Source organism: Candoia aspera, chromosome 3 (genome assembly GCF_035149785.1).
Source record: "Candoia aspera isolate rCanAsp1 chromosome 3, rCanAsp1.hap2, whole genome shotgun sequence".
NCBI classification, from domain to species: domain Eukaryota; kingdom Metazoa; phylum Chordata; class Lepidosauria; order Squamata; family Boidae; genus Candoia; species Candoia aspera.
This window is the reverse complement of record NC_086155.1, coordinates 41,409,764-41,427,948: the sequence shown is the minus strand read 5'-3', so window position 1 is coordinate 41,427,948 and position 18,185 is coordinate 41,409,764.

Below are 18,185 nucleotides of genomic sequence, written 5' to 3'. Positions count from 1 at the left end.
CCAGATAAAGTAAAAGCATGCAAAATGTTTACATAACCAAAACCATAAAGAGTATATAATACCAATGATTCACTTTTCTTTTCCTCCCCATCCTGAAACATGATGACCATTATGGTAGCAAGAAAGGAGAGACAAGTTATTCCCTCACATCCTACTCATTTTCTGCAGCTCTCAGTATATCAAGGAATTATCTTTTGCAGCACAGTGCTTTTTTTTTTTTTGAGCCAAATCTTTTTTGATTTAGAACCCTGATTTTCCAGTACATTTTCTAAAACGTTTAAAGGAGGTCTAAGATAATTTCAATTTTGTATATATATTTTGGAAAGAGAAGGATGGCCAAGAGCAAGATGGGTGGACTCAGTTACAGTGGCAATGGGTGCACCATTGGAAGACCTGAAAGACCAAGCTAGCAACAGGTTGTCATGGAGGAAGTCTTTGAGGTCACTAAGAGTCAACACTGACTTAATGGCATGCGCGCGCGCACACACACACAAACATATATATTAGGAAAGCAAAAAGCAAACCACTAGACACATACTGTACATATATGTATTATACACATTATCCTGGAATGTTTTAATGCAATATTTATTTAAATGGAGTCAGCTTTTTACATCTAGAAAGGGAATTTGAGAGAGTTTTGCTGTGAAAATAAGTAACATGGCAGTGTGAACCTGGACTAAAAGCAAACTTATGTTTCCTAGCATCAAATTGTCAGCTGACTCAGCTAAGAAAGATTACAGATGCTAATAAGCAGTGGTTACAACAGTCAGTGGCATCTGATTAAATATATATTTTTAAAATGCCCTAGGTTACCTTTTAGGAGTGTGCAATGTAACAGGTACAAATTCACAAAGGTGCTTGTGATTCACATGTCTGCTTCAGTCTGAGACAGTACTGGTGAGAAGTGAAAAATAGGCAGAAAAGTGAAATTATTAGACTACAACCTAGTGTTTCATCTTTTTAAGAGAAAAAGTAAGTTATTAATGAACAAGGGCTATATGTATGTATGTATGATTTCCAAATTAAAATGTTTTGGGTTGAGCACTACATTTAATGCAAGATCATTTCTGTGATGAGGAATGGAAATATTTTAGTTAGTATTATTCCATCAGGGCTGCAAAATTCATACGCCCACTAGATGGCAGATAGAAAGAAACTGAAAATAGTAAAATTTTGCTGCTGTCTAGTGGTCTTGGATATTTCTGCAGCCCAGATGTGGTAACCCTAATTTTAGTAAGTGGGAGACTTAACCTTTGTTCCCCATTTCTTATGAGTATTCTCAGCATGCTGAAAAATATTTTTCCAGGTTTTATCATTTCTTTGTGATCATGCTTATTTGTATTGTTTTACACGCTTTTATTTTCTTATTTCAGTTATGTGATGCCATATTCAATCTCCCTCTTTTTTTAAGAAATTGATAGATTTGCCTACATAACTAATCTAATGTAGGAGAAAGTACTGGAACAGCAGAAGCCAGGAAGAGCAATGATTTCAACAGGTTACAAAAAGTGTTATGTCATCAACACTCAGAAGCTGAACTAAGAGTTTTTTATATAAAATTGCAAATTCCTGTTTCCAAAATTATATTCTCTCTTTTCTTTCCAGAACTCAAAGTGATATATTTAGCCCCTACCCATTTTAGTTTCCCACCAATGCTCTGAAATAGGTTAGGTTGAGAAATACTGACCATCCCCAAATCACCCAGGGAGTTTCATGGCTCAATGTGGATTTGTTCACAGGTCTCACCAGTCTTATCCCAATACAGCACATTCACTCTTACAGCACTGTTGAACACTTCAGATCAAGGGTATTAAAAAGGGTATTTAAATTTAGGAAAGGTTGCACTCTTTATATCATGCAGTTCGCAAACTATTTATTCCTACCCACGCTTAAATAGTCTTTGACCAGCTATCATCAACTATACTCAATTTTCCATAGTTGCCTTGAACCTCTGCCTGACAAGAGCTGTCTGTTATGTTCAGTAATTCATGAAGCCAGAAACCAAATGTAGTTTTTTCAGTTGGGGTACACTGCATTGCCTGAGGGATTTTCACCCATTCTTTGTAGTGATGTGTTATCTAATGGATTCTGCCTCCACTTTCTCTTCTGTTTTTCCAGTTTCCAAATTGTGTGGGTGCATGTGTTTATGTCCCTTAGGTTAAGGCTATCCTAACCATCATATGTGGACATATGATGGGAACAAATGTTTCTTTTGTTGGCATAGCCCAATTAATTTAACAGTTAGTTTAGTAATTGCATTGGCCTGGCATTTCCAAAGATCTGTAATCTAATTTAGCTCTGAGAGTTAATGATTTTAATGATTTGTTGTGATCTCAAAACAACTATTAGAAGATAAATCTACATCATTAAACCTATTATAGTGTTTTGCTTCATTTAGCATTTTGTTGTTGTTGTTGTTGCTGTTCAGAAGACACCCACATTTTAAACAAGCAAAGATATTGGTTGCTTAGTGGAAAGGAGCAATTTGTTCCCAACTCTCCTGGAGATTTCAATACATGATATCCTAGGGAAAAGGAACCAAACAGGAAAAAAAAAAACACATCTCATCTTAAATATTCTTTATGGGTTTATAAACATTGTTTACTTTTGAGATCACATCAAATAAAATTTCTGTGAATGCCAAAAGAATCAGGGCTCAGTGAAAGCGAACACTCAGTTGAAGGTAAAGTTCCTTTGATTTACAAACAATGTTCCCAAGCCTGACTCATTTATTGTAGAGTTGGGTGGAAATACCTGGTGTCACACCAGAAGAAATAGGTTCTGAAGGACCTATGGCCCATAAGTCCAGGAGCAAGACCACATTAAAATGCACATTGAATGAACTTCTCCTTCATTCACAACCATATGTTTAAACATATTTGCAATGTGACTCCTGCCTACTTTGTGTCTTGTCCAACCCACTATGTCCCTCATTTGTCTTCAGAAGTGACACATCCCTAAACATTCAGTTTCTCATTCCTGATCTCATATATATGAAGTTGTGAAAATGGTCCTTGGTTGAATTGTTATTAAGCATCTGTTGATGAATGTTTGGCATCTGGGTCACATTGGTATAAAGAAGACTCTAACATTTCTTACTTTTTAGTAAATATATCTTCGGTTAACTAGGTGTGGCAATGGTTAAATTCAGAAATAAACATGTTAAGAAGACTCACTGGAAACGAGTGAAATTTAAATTACATATAATTCACTTAAGTCTATTGATTTTGGTAGGTCTACTAACCTTCATATAACTAAATCTGGATCCAATTGCATGCATGTTGTATCATAGCATAGGGCCTGGTTACCTGAAAGGTTACCTGCCTTTCTCCAACCTTCTCCCATTGTCTCTGCCTAAGATCTGGCAGAATGGGCAAGCTGCAGGTCCTGTCTTTGAAACAATGTCATCTAATGGGTCCAGAGAAGTGTGCCTTCTCTTTTGTGGCACTTGCCCTCTGGAATGGTATTCCCCTAGAAATTTGCATCCCCTGACCAAGTTGTCCTCGAAGACCTAGCTCTTCTTTTAGGGCATCGAATGAGATGTTTTTGTTGAATGTTTTTCATTATCATGTCTTGTGTGTGTAATATTTATTTATTTATTTTCTGGTTTGGCCATCTTGTTATTTTTATCAGTCATATTGGGCACCTCTACAAATTTCATAAAATAATCTTTGTTTTTAGGATGTGATGAAATATCTCTTTCCAGTTGGCCCTGTATACTTGGGAAAAATTGCTTGCTGACCTACATTTTGAGGATTTTATGTCAATGGCTACCACAAAACCGTAAAGAAGGATGTGAAGAGAAGTGAGTGAGGAAGATGGTGTTCTCAGATACCAGGTGATGAAAGATAATAAAATAACCAAAGTTGTTATGGCTGGCAAGAAAGATGACAAGAGTGACAACAGTGAGAAAAAAACCCTGCCAACTTCTCAAATCAAGTTGTCAGCAAGAGCATTTATTGATTCTTCATCTGATCCTGAAGTCTAGCCTTGTCGTTACAATTTCTGCATTTGGGGGGAGATGTTTCTGAGGCACAATTAAAATTGGACATTTTCTTCAAACCAGCTGGATATCCAAAATGATCAGCACCTGAACTCAATACTTCTTCGGTGGATAACACCTGCCCCTCTTCTGGTTCTCTCATTCTCTTGTGGTGGTTACAGTAAAGTATTATTTTATACAATAATCTTATGTATGGGTGAGGTGAATCCATCTGGATTTAACCAGTACCCTTTCCCCCTTCAATAGTTCATTGATTCAAGGGTTTACTGTACATCTACCACAGATAATGCTATTCATCTTGTGAAGTAGCTTCTTGCCTATAGAAGTTATTGCTGTGATAAAGTAGTTATCCTTTAGGGATGCTTTATTTCCTTTACTTCTATAGACTAATAGAGATATACTCCTTTCAGAAGAATAGATGTTAGCCTGTTGCTGTATTTGTTCATTCCAAGAACTTTCATTTAGCGAAAGACAACTTGGAAAGATAAATACCTTCAGACACACAACAATGGTTTCTCAAGTTAGACAAATCATGTATTTTGCAGCTGTAGCATTTTCCTCTATTTTCAGCGCAACATAACAGATCCAACCATTCTTAATGTATCTCTATGAAATTAATAGAAAGGCTGAATCTAGAAATGTGTATCAATACACTGAACTAAACGTGCTGTTATATTCTTCATATAATTGCATGTAATCAAGGGAGATACATATTTTGAATAAAAAAAGGTTAAATAATTTATAGTAACTTCTTGGACTTATCTGATGTATACATTGGTTTCACTATTGCTTCAAGTAGCTTTGATAGTATATTCGGTACTTTTCTCTGTGGCATATCTATTTGTGAATAGGGTTGTGTATGTAAATATACATTGATCATAATTTTGATATATTGACATAGCTCAGAGGTGGAGAACATATTTCATCCCAAAGATTGGGTGTTGAGCTACCATCATCAAGTGAATATAGGCATGGTGCAAAGAAGGTGGGGCACCCAGCTGAAGGCATGGAGTCCCCAAAGGTCTTGTTGCCCAAGCTATCATACACTCACACATTCATATAAAAGTATCCCTCTCTATCAAGGCATACATATATTCATCCCATTTTTAACTACATTGACTTATGGATGCACACACATCAATTACATGGCATGGGACCAGGATATCTGAGAGACCGTCTCATCCCGATTGCATCGATCCACCCCACCCAGTCCTGCAGGGAGGGCGTGTTACGGGCCCCATCTGTAAACGAATTCCATCTAGTGGGGTCTCGGAAGCATGCCTTCTCTGCTGTAGCTCCCACCCTTTGGAACATCCTTCCCCCAGAGGTGAGACAGGCCCCCCACTCCTGGGCTTTTGAAAAAGATTAAAGACCTGGTTTTGTCAGCAGGCTTGGAATGGAAGGGGGAATAGCTGTACTTGGGGATGGCTAGCGCCCTAGAGTGACTTTGGATGGACCTACTACACTCACAGTCTGATAAAGAACTTTTGCCCATCTTGATTCCATTACCTTATTTTTATTGTATTTATAATTGTTTTGGTTTTTAACTCTCTTTTATTGTAAACCACCCAGAGTCCCTCCTTGCGAGGGAGATGGGCAGTGATAAAATTTGATAAATAAATAAAATTTACACATAGTTTCACATACACATACGGTGAAGCTAACTTTTTGGGGAGCTATCACTTCCAGATGCTGAGAATCAAGGATTTGTCGTTACATATTCAACTATACTGTATTTGTCACACACACACACACACACACACACACACACACACACACAGACACACAAAGGATTGATAATCAGCAAAAGAATGAATCATTATTCCTTTGTGAATGCTGAGGCTCAGGATATGGTTCACATTTTAATACTGGATTTGCCTATTCTGAGTGAATATGTGAACCAGAAGAAAAATTATTTGATTTTCATACTTCTCTGAATTGCAGTGCATCCAAAGACAAATTTGTTCATTTCTAAATGAGACCAAATTCTCAGTTTAGTCCAGCATTCTCGTTCAATCAGCACTGCTGTTTCCTGTTGCTCGTTCAGAGTTTATTGGATATACTGGCAGCCTGAGTTATGTTTGCGCATGTTGAATATCATGCTATACACATGCACAAATATGCAGCTGCCATTTTTGGCACAAAACATAATGGCTGCCATTATTTTACCCCTTGATACCAAGTTCCATAGATCTATCAACAGAATGTCTATCTTCAAAGACAATAAGACCTGACTTACATAAATCAGCAACTAGGAGATATTCTACTGATAGATACATCTAGAGATGTTGGAGATACGTTCAGTCTGCATGTTTAAACAAAGTGGCCTATTTTCAGATGAAGATATGAATTGGAACACATTCTATAGATCACACACTTCCCCAAATTGCCATTGTTTGCTTAGAGGTTATATGTGCTTGTAAGAGAGAGAGAAAGAGTGAGAAAATGCATATAGAATTTGCATTTTTCTGCCATCTGACTTTTTATATTTCCAAGCAGGCTCTGATGACTGCCAATGTCTTAAAATTTCTACTGTAGAATGTTAAAGAACATTACTCTGGCTTCTAACCATGTTCTGGGATAGCTCTGAATATCTGTTAATAACGTAGACATTTGGACTGAAATACTTTTCCAGGTTCAGAATCTCGTAACTTTCCTCATTGCCTGTAGATCGGCTCCTGTGTCTGTAAGTTGGTCCTGTTCTCCATGATATGCTCAGTGATACTGCCTACCATATCATGCTACTCACTATAGCCATTCTCTGTTTCAGGTTGCTTCTTCTCAAATATTTTACAATATCTCAGAAAATCTAACTTGACTAGAAAATACAGAAGGTATGAAGATGTTGCTCTGATTTTTAGGATCATTGTACAAAACACTGCATTACAATTCTGTATACAAAAACTAAGCTGAAGGAGAATGGCAAGAATAGAAGGGAAGTTTCAATTCCCCCTACGTATATGTTATGCTATGCGGACTGGAATATAATTGGCACAAAAGCCCACTTCATTAGCTTCTGTCCATTTTCTGTTTACCACCCTCTCCAATTAGTATCGTTCCTTCCCACCACACAGTTACCACACAGTTTCCACTCACCCAACTGGAGGTGAAAAATAGTGGCAGCAAAAAGTTTGTACCAGTTCACCACAGTCTGTGGCTACTCTTCCCATTACAGATTAAACAATAACCAAAAGAAGAGCTGGAGTAACTGAATCATAAACACTTAATATGTTTATAGTTTCATGGAAAAACAATGGCTATTTGAAAAGTCAACTCTGAGTGTGTCTGTCAAATGCCATTTGTTTCACCACATCAGCCTTAGCCACTATGTCTTAGCGTATTGAGATCAGGCATTTGTTAGGTTACAGAAAATCCATCTCGCCTTTCTGTGCTGGAATTCAGTCCAATAAGAAATACAGTATGCTTGTATTTAATGAGAGCTGAACAGTCAAATATTAGTATTCAAGAAAAGCAATACCAAACACAACCAGGCTGCATTCAATGTTTAGGTGAAGGTTCAAGGCAAGCACCAGCTTGTACAAGCCAATTTCTCATTATCAGAGTATTTTTCACAGATCACTATACACAATTCCAGACAAAACACAGCTGGCACTATGGAGTGAGTCCACAGACTAATCAGTACAAAGGCATTGGAAGCAAACACTGTGATTGCTTGAGGACTCTAAATGGATGCAGTGGATTCATGTAGAGATCTAGCTATGTACACTTGTTTACCGTCTGCAAATATATGAGTTATCTCCATTGATTGTTCATTTCAAGATGGGCTAAACTGCTGTGTTTATTTGTTTCTGGCAAAAAAAAAGTATTAAATTCCTTTATACTTTCTGAAAGAAAGGAAAGGAAAGGAAGCTAACTTCCATAATAATTGATAAAAGGTCTTCAGGCCTGAAAGTCTAGGACTCTCTCTAACTGAATTCAACTGAATTTCTTTAATCTTGAGCAGAGTTGGAAAATATGTTGACCTTCTGCTGTTGCCTAACTACATGCCCGGCATTCCTCACTAATGACAGGATCTGCTGGGAGGAAATATATTTCATAATAGGGCTGTGCAGCAATTGAGAAATATTTTGAAAAAAGAGCTTCAGAGCACATGGGAACATAAACTTAGCACCTCTCTGCAATTCTACAAAACAGCTGCATCTTTTCTAGGATCATGCAGCTGTTGCCCTTCACAGCTGCTGCATGTTGCCAGGAAAAATGATGTGACTTCTTTAAAAAGTTGCAGACAGGTGCTACATGTATGCCTTACAAAGTCCAATGCACCTTCTTTAAAAAAAAAAAAAAAAAACAAGGCCAAAGCAATGTACTACCCTACTTTGTAATATATAAAAAGTGGCAGAGAAAATCAACTGAAGCCCCTTCTTTAATTTCTGGGGACTTTTGGCATTTGGTGCCGCACAATAATATATTGATATCTGTCTTCCAGTTTCCTTTCTTGTTTGAAAAGAAGATGCTCCTCCTCCTCCATGTTCAGAGTATTTTAAATTTTTCTTAACTTTTCTTTTGGATTTTGAGTTTACATTATTGCTGCAAAATAGCATGGGCTGTGGCTTTGGGATTTTTCTGTACATATCCAGTCATCACTGTGCAGCCCTGCTGGCTGCCCAGGCTCTCTGATCTGAGAGGAGGGAGAAACCTGGGAGAAGTTCCTCATGATGCAGTCCCCTGGATTTAAGTCAATGGTGGGAAGCCAAATAGGCTGGAGTCATATTATAACAGTGAAAAACAAGATGCCCAACAGACTAACCATATCCTCACCAGTGTAAATGGAAGTACAATGCACCCACCTAGAATTTTTCCAACATCTCTCCATTTGGAAAAAAAAGTGCTGAAGTGCTTTCTTTTCTATGAAAAGGAATGAGAACCAGTTTAACAAATGCAGAGGAAATTTTCAGCATAGCACTAGATGCAATACTCAGGAGGGTCGCTATTTACAGCTCATTAAATGCATGCAAATTTATTCTTTAGTTTATATATTTTTATACTGCCTTCTGTGCAGTCATATCTCAAAGTGGATAACAAAAATAACAGTGTTAAAATACAATCATAAAAGGCAAAAGCTTATAAAAATATATTCCTTTTTAAAAGATGGAAGGAAAATGGAAAGAGAAAAACAAAACAATTCAATTCATCTTTAAGGCCTGTGGGGGGAAAAAAAAATAAATGTCCAACCGGAACATAAAGGATATGAGGTGCTAATGTGATGAGATGTGCTAGAGAGAAATGTTAATTAACTTTGATTTTATTTATTTCATCAAGTTATGAATCCTATTTCAGGACTGAAGATATAGCCAAGGTCTTTCCCCCCATTTTTAACCTTATAACAACTCTGCAGGATAGATTAGATTGCAAGACACTGATTAACCCATGATCAGTGAGCATCGTGTTACAGTGGGTTGGCCTCATCCAAATTTCCACGCTCTAAACCACACTGTCTTTTTGGCAGTGTGATATCTACTGCACAATAGATGATACTTAAGTAAAATTGAAACCCCTCTGAATGCAAGTCTTGTGAATATTGTTCCAGGCACAAGAAATATTCATGAGAACTTACCCATCCTGAGAAAATGTTTCACTATTATGCAGTTCACAGTTCTACTCTCAGCACACTCAGATTTTGACACTCAAAATAGGGATATAATAAAAAACAAAATTTTCCTGACCATTTCATACAGTTAGTTTCCCATACAAGTGCCTCACCAACTCAGCTCGTATAGTACAGGGACCCTCTGTGCAATAAAGGATAAAAAATGAGTATTGTATCTATCTCCAGCCTATAAAGTGGATTTAGTTATAATCTTGGATCCAAAAGATTCTACTTTACAGAGGCTCAGGAAATGCATCTATCTCAGAAACATAAAAGTGCATGTATGATCAGTCTGCTTTCTTTATTACATCTTTCCATATCCCAGAGCTAAGGCAACGAATGAGGTTGCTCTTCATTGTTTAGCAGCTCAGAACATTTGCTTCTGGGCCTTTAAATATGTACTCTAGTTTGGTAAGTATACTTATGCCTCCACGCAGTGAAGTTCAGTAACTTTGCCATTGCAATAAAAAGTTTGATGAAAAGAAATATTTCTATTTGTGAAATACACTGTTTCCTCCCACTCCAGTTCAGAATAGCTTTTGATGCTTATATCCCTAAAATTAGATGCAGTGTCTTCCAGTAGAAAAGCTTGGGAATTTTGCTTTTAACATACTTTTGTTTTCTTAAATGCAAAGCTTTCTTTCTCTGTACTCCAGTGTATAGGAGCTTGCAAGGAGCTTGCTTACTGCTGCGAATTCAGCTCCACTGCATACAGAACTATGTTTTGGAGCACTGCAGAGACATTATTAATCTATAGATTTTGACATTTACTGTGAGCTGCAGCCCTAGGTGTTCCTTATTTGACAATTACATATGGGCTTTCTTAAGAAGTGGGAAAACATATAATAAAAGACCATTTTCTAAAGCTTCTTTTCAAATGACATTTGATTAATTTCAGTGATGGATTTCTAGTTATGTTAAGAGTTCTAAATGTTCTCTCATTTTATAACAGAGAGTAGAGGAGGGAACAAAACCTCCTTTTTCCTGTTCATTTTACACTTTCTTTCCCTAACTGAAATCTTGCAGAATGCAAATGAAGGAACTGAAAATGGAGTCATTCCAGGTTGTAAATGTTTTGCATAATTCTGAGCCACTGTTCAAAGCTCATGTCTAGACATGTCCATTTGGTTAGCCTTGGGACTTGATTACACTTCTCTATACAACCTTACATGTCAGAAAAATAATTCAATCTCCACTGATCCTATTTGATATCTTAAAGGGAAAACGTCATAACCATAAAATAAAATACTCTAAATATAGACCTTTTAAAATTTGTTTTAAATAAATTGGAATAGATCACTATATTTGTATTTATTCACTGAGTGAACTAGCAATTGGACCTGAGGTTCATGTACTTGGAAATTGAAACCCATTATGTTTTATTGTAACCTGGTTCTAAAAGAAAAATGTAACGTTAGAAGAACTCAGCTCCAGGAAAATAGGGATAAAATAAAAAAAAAAATCCTGGCCATTTCATAGAGTTAATTTTCCATACATTTAAGAAGAAGTAGATGGAGAAGGAGACCAATTATGTGTATAGCTCTTAATTTGAGATTTGGACTATCCTGCACAAGAATAGGTCCCTACACTAATTAGATACCCTTAATATTATTGAATGTATTGAATGCAGTTGAACATAATTCATAATGTCCTTGGGATCAGATGGAATTGCTGTTTATGCAACAGCTTCCTGCTGCACTCCTACCTGCACTGCTCAATCCCATGGCCAGGTCAACAATGGAGTTATCCTGGTTTATGGTTCTGGGGGACTTCAGTCTGCAGTCACCAGGCCCAGAGTTAGAGACCACTCAGGACTTCATAGCCACCATGGCAACCCTTGATCTTTTCCATGTTATTGACTGCTTAACTCATTTAGCAAACCAGCAATTGGACTAATTGGGGGAGGGGGGTTTCTCACACATTAGAGCTGTTTTTCCTCTCAGGCCTGGTGACCTGATCTGGAGTTGGGGGATGTCATCAGTCCCCTGCCTTTCAATCAGCCTGCCCATGGACCTGATCAGATTCCAGAGGGAACCTGGGTTAGTGTCAGGGTCAGTCTCGCTTCGCAATAAGTCACGGACTCACTTAATAGGTATTAAGGATTTCCGGTTTATTGGAATGGTGGCTGACAGAACGAAAAACGGGAATGGGGGTGCTGTGGTGATGTGCCCCGTTTATACCCCCTTGCGAGGTCCCGTGCTTCCCCACCCTTCATTGTCCCCATTCCCCTTGATGGGATTATTGATGGCTGTGTGGGCATTTTCCCGGTTGCTGTCCTTGTCTTCTTGGTTCCGGTGTGTCCTCCCAGTCACCAGGTGCGGTTTATCTCTGCTTATCTGAAGTCCTTCTATTCAGCTGCATGTGTGTCCCTGGGTGTGATTGCTTTGGGTGCTTGGATTCAGCTCTGATTTCCTTATCTCTTTCCTCTTTTCTTTAGTGATAATGATCCACTTTGTGAGGCCCTTTGTGCCTTGCAACGGGGTCATGACATGCTGCCCCTCGATGATGTTTTTAGGGTGGTCTCTCTGGGTATGCCTCGTGGAACCTTCTAGTTAGTTGTGTTGCTCTGACATGTTGTGCCTGGACCCACTCTGGGTGTGGGAAATGTTTCCACTTGACGAGGTATTGCATCTTACCTCTTTGCTTTCTTGAGTCCAGTATCTCTTGTACTTCAAAATGCTGTTGGTCGTCTATCATTATGGGTGTGGGCGGGGGTTCTTCTGTATGCCATTTGGATGTGTTTGTCGGTTTCAGTAGGGCGCAATGGAATACCGGGTGGACCCGTCACAAGTTGTGAGGCAGTTCCAGTTTGAATGTGACTGGATTGATTACCTCTGTGATTTTAAAGGGTCCGATGAATTTAGGTGCCAGCTTCTTCGAGGGTTGCGAGGTTTTTATGAACTTAGTGGAGAGGTAGACCCTATCTCCCACTTTGTAGTTCGGTGCCTCCGCCCTGTGGTTGTCTGTGTATTTTTTGTGCGTCGTTTGTGCGTCTGCTAGGGCCGTTTGGATGATTGGCCAGGTTGTTGCCAGCTGTGCTGCCCAGTCGTCTGGTGAGCAGGGGGGGCATCTGGTTGTGGCAGTTCTGGTATCGGTACAAAGTCCCTTCCGTAGACCACCTTAAATGGGGTGTAGCCAGTGCTTTGATGTACCGCGTTATTATAGGCTACCTCTGCAAACGGTAGTAGGTCCACCCAGTTATCCTGTTGGTAATTTATGAATGCCCTCAGGAACTGTTCAAGTGTTGAGTTTAGGATCTCTGTAGATCCGTCCGTGTGTGGATGCCATGCAGTGGACAGTGCTTTAGTCCCGATTAGTTTTAAAAATTCCCTCCAAAACTTTGACATGAACTGTGTGCCCCTATCGGTCACCAACCTGCAGGGGGCGCCGTGGATCCTGTATATGTGTGTCAGGAACAGGTGTGCCAGTTGTTGTGCGAAGGGGATGGTTGCGCACGGAATGAAATGTGCCTGCTTTGAAAAGTAGTCTTTTATCACCCAGATTACTGTTTTTCTTTGGCTGGGTGGGAGGTCCACAATAAAATCCATTGAAATTTCTTCCCATGGGCAGGAGGGACTGGCTACTGGTCGCAGTAGCCCTTGGGGTTTCCCCCTTTCCGTTTGGAGGCTGTGCATGTGGGGCATGTGGCAACATAGTCTTTCACGTCTTTTCTCATGTTTGGCCACCAAAATTGCCTCCTTGTTAGATGAAGGGTTTTTACGAACCCAAAATGTCCCGCAGTTTTGTCATTGTGTGATCTGTTTAAAATTTCCCCCCTCAGTGATTCTGGCACGTACAAGACTTTATCTTTCCAGGCGAGGCTGTCCTTGATAGATACGTGGTGTCGGTTGTTTTGCAACCATGTGTCTGTTTGTAGTGCCTGTGCGAGTCTTTGTTGCCAGTTAGGTGAAATTGAACAGCGGCTCCGTTCGTTCCCTGGCGTTCGTGCTGGCGTGCGCTGGTTCCGTGTCTGGCTGTGCCTGACCGCTGGGCAGCCCAGCTGTTTGTTGGTCCACACCATCCCCACGATGTCTGAGGCTTGCGTGTCGTCCTGTGGCCGTCGGGAGAGGGCATCCGGCAGGAAGTTCTTCCTGCCCGGTATAAATTTCAGCGTGAAATTGAACCAGCTGAAGAACTGAGCCCAGCACACCTGCTTCAGGCTGAGGCGTTTCGGCATGCTGAGTGCCTCCAAGTTCTTGTGGTCCGTCCAGACTTCGAAGGGGCAGGTGGCCCCTTCCAGCAGGTGCCTCCACGTTTCCAGAGCTGCTTTCACTGCGAACGCCTCCTTTTCCCATACATGCCATCTCCGCTCCATTTCGGAGAATTTGCGGGAAAGGTAGGCACAGGGTTTTAGCTGGTTGTCAGAGTCCCTTTGGGGCAGGATAGCTCCGATGGAAAAGTCGGAGGCATCTGCTTGCACCACGAAAGGCTTGGTGGGGTCGGGGTGTTGTAGCACTGGCTCAGCTGTAAAGAGGTTTTTTAGTCTCTCGAATGCCGTTTGACAATCAGCTGTCCAGTTTAATAGCGCCCCCGGGTTTCTTGATTCGCGCGTGTCCCCCAAGCCCTTAGTCTTAAGTAGGTTAGTTAGGGGTAATACGATCTCCGCCAATCCCGGTGTGAACCCCCTGTAAAAATTCGTGAATCCGAGGAGACTTTGGAGTTGTCTCCTCATGCGTGGGCGCTCCCACGCCAGTATGGCTTGGACCTTGCTTGGGTCCATTTCTATTCCTTTAGCGGAAATCCTATATCCTAGGTAGTCAATTTGTTTCTTGTGAAACTCGCACTTGAAGAGTTTGGCAAACAGCTCTGCCTTGCGAAGTTTCTTGAGCACTTCTTTTAACACGCGTTCGTGCTCACGTTCCATTTCAGTGTAGATTAATACATCGTCAAGGTAAACCAAAACCCCCTTAAAATGGTGGCCACGCAGGACCGGTTGCTGTCCTTGTCTTCTTGGTTCCAGTGTGTCCTTCCCGTCACCAGGTGCAGTTTATCTCTGCTTATCTGAAGTCCTTCTATTCAGCTGCATATGTGTCCCTGGGTGTGATTGCTTTGGGTGCTTGGATTCAGCTCTGATTTCCTTATCTCTTTCCTCTTTTCTTTAGTGATAATGATCCACTTTGTGAGGCCCTTTGTGCCTTGCAACGGGGTCATGACAGTTAGTTCCTGAAGCTTTGGTGAATAATCCAACCAAGGCTAAGGCTGCTACTTAGAATGAGGAAGCAATGGTGGCCTTGGATCAGACCACACTTGTGCAGACTCTCTATGCCCTTGGATCCCAGAAAATGGTTTTCAGAGGAACTCCAGCAGATAAAGTGACCTAAGAGGTGCCTCGGTATTGCTGGAGGAATATGAAGAGTGAATCTGATTAAGCACAGCTAAGAGCCTATATTAAGGATTACCGTGTGGTGATAAAGGTAGAAAGATGCACTGATTTCTCCACCCTTATTCCATCTGTGGATACTGCCTGGCAACCCTGTTTCGGTTGACTCAGTCTCTCTTCAATAAGGAGGGCCCAGGGGAACCCTTACTGGGTTCTTGGGAGGAGTTCAAAATGGAGGAGGAGGATTGTGTGTGCATCTGTAAAGAACTGGCAGCTCTTTTTTCATCTTTTATTCTTGTAAATTGTCCCTTTCTTTTCCTTGCTGTGGTGCACACCTATAGATGCGAGGGGAGGAGATTAGAGAACCAAGAAAGAGGTCAGGAAGGGAAAAAATGCCTCCCCCATTTCTCACTGCATTGGGTGATGTGCCTCAATTTTTCCCATCTTAGCACCCATAATTCACCTTTATTCAGCCAGCAGGCTCTTTGGACATGAAATTATGTGCTGAAGTCCAATATATCTGGAGGGCATTAACCTGGTTTTCACATACAGCAGAATAAGATGGTAGAATTATGTTATCATTCAGAGAATGGATAGTATATCACATTTCAGTGTTTCTCTGCATAATTAACTACTTGTAAGCTGGAAGAAAACTGGGGTAGCCTAGTAGATAATTGTTGTTGTTTATTCGTTTAGTCGCTTCCGACTCTTCGTGACTTCATGGACCAGCCCACGCCAGAGCTTCCTGTCGGTCAACACCCCCAGCTCCCCCAGGGACGAGTCCGTCACCTCTAGAATATCATCCATCCATCTTGCCCTTGGTCGGCCCCTCTTCCTTTTGCCCTCCACTCTCCCTAGCATCAGCATCTTCTCCAGGGTGTCCTGTCTTCTCATTATGTGGCCAAAGTATTTCAGTTTTGCCTTTAATATCATTCCCTCAAGTGAGCAGTCTGGCTTTATTTCCTGGAGGATGGACTGGTTTGATCTTCTTGCAGTCCAAGGCACTCTCAGAATTTTCCTCCAACACCACAGTTCAAAAGCATCGATCTTCCTTCGCTCAGCCTTCCTTATGGTCCAGCTCTCGCAGCCATATGTTACTACAGGGAACACCATTGCTTTAACCATGCGGACCTTTGTTGTCAGTGTGATGTCTCTGCTCTTCACTATTTTATCGAGATTTGTCATTGCTCTTCTTCCAAGGATTAAGCGTCTTCTGATTTCCTGACTGCAGTCAGCATCTGCAGTAATCTTTGCACCTAGGAATACAAAGTCTTTCACTGCTTCTACATTTTCTCCCTCTATTTGCCAGTTATCAATCAAGCTGGTTGCCATAATCTTGGTTTTTTTGAGGTTTAGCTGCAAGCCAGCTTTTGCACTTTCTTCTTTCACCTTCATCATAAGGCTCCTCAGTTCCTCTTCGCTTTCAGCCATCAAAGTGGTATCATCTGCATATCTGAGATTGTTAATGTTTCTTCCAGAGATTTTAACTCCAGCCTTGGATTCCTCAAGGCCAGCTTGTCGCATGATGTGTTCTGCATACAAGTTGAATAGGTAGGGTGAGAGTATACAGCCCTGCCGTACTCCTTTCCCAATCTTAAACCAGTCCGTTGTTCCGTGGTCTGTTCTTACTGTTGCTACTTGGTCGTTATACAGATTCTTCAGGAGGCAGACAAGATGACTTGGTATCCCCATACCACTAAGAACTTGCCACAATTTGTTATGGTCCACACAGTCAAAGGCTTTAGAATAGTCAATAAAACAGAAATAGATGTTTTTCTGAAACTCCCTGGCTTTTTCCATTATCCAGCGGATATTGGCAATTTGGTCTCTAGTTCCTCTGCCTTTTCTAAACCCAGCTTGTACATCTGGCAATTCTCGCTCCATGAATTGCTGAAGTCTACCTTGCAGGATCTTGAGCATTACCTTACTGGCATGTGAAATGAGTGCCACTGTTCGATAGTTTGAACATTCTTTAGTGTTTCCCTTTTTTGGTATGGGGATATAAGTTGATTTTTTTCCAGTCTGATGGCCATTCTTGTGTTTTCCAAATTTGCTGGCATATAGCATGCATTACCTTGACAGCATCATCTTGCAAGATTTTGAACAGTTCAGCTGGGATGCCGTCGTCTCCTGTTGCCTTGTTATTAGCAATGCTTCTTAAGGCCCACTCAACCTCACTCTTCAGGATGTCTGGCTCTAGCTCACCGACCACACCGTCAAAGCTATCCCCGATATTGTTATCCTTCCTATACAGGTCTTCTGTATATTCTTGCCACCTTTTCTTGATCTCTTCTTCTTCTGTTAGGTCCTTGCCATCTTTGTTTTTGATCATACCCATTTTGGCCTGGAATTTACCTCCAATGTTTCTAATTTTCTGGAAGAGGTCTCTTGTCCTTCCTATTCTATTGTCTTCTTCCACTTCCGCGCATTGCTTGTTTAAAAATAATTCCTTATCTCTTCTGGCTAACCTCTGGAATTTTGCATTTAATTGGGCATATCTCCCCCTATCACTGTTGCCTTTTGCTTTCCTTCTTTCTTGGGCTACTTCTAGTGTCTCAGCAGACAGCCATTTTGCCTTCTTGGTTTTCTCTTTCTTTGGGATGTATTTTGTTGCCGCCTCCTGAACAATGCTGCCAACTTCTGTCCAGAGTTCTTCCGGGACCCTATCTACTAAGTCCAGTCCCTTAAATCGATTCTTCACCTCCACTGCATATTCCTTAGGAATATTAGTGAGCTCATATCTAGCTGATCTGTGGGTCTTCCCTAATCTCTTTAGTCTGATCCTAAATTGTGCAAGAAGAAGTTCGTGATCTGAACTACAGTCAGCTCCAGGCCTTGTTTTTACCGACTGTACAGATGTCCGCCACCTTTGGCTGCAAAGGATGTAATCAATCTGATTTCGGTGTTGTCCATCTGGTGAAGTCCATGTATAAAGCCGTCTCTTAGGTTGTTGGAAGAGAGTGTTTGTTATGCAGAGTGAATTGTCTTGGCAAAATTCTATCCGCCTGTGTCCTGCTTCGTTTTGTTCTCCCAGGCCATACTTACCTGTAATTCGAGGTGTCATTTGACTGCCCACCTTAGCATTCCAGTCTCCTGTGATGAAAATAACATCTCTTTTAGGCGTGTTGTCCAGTAGTTGCTGCAGATCCTCATAGAACTGCTCTACTTCAGCTTCTTCAGCATTTGTGGTTGGGGCGTATATTTGGATCACTGTGATGTTAGATGGCTTGCCCTGAATTCGAATTGAGATC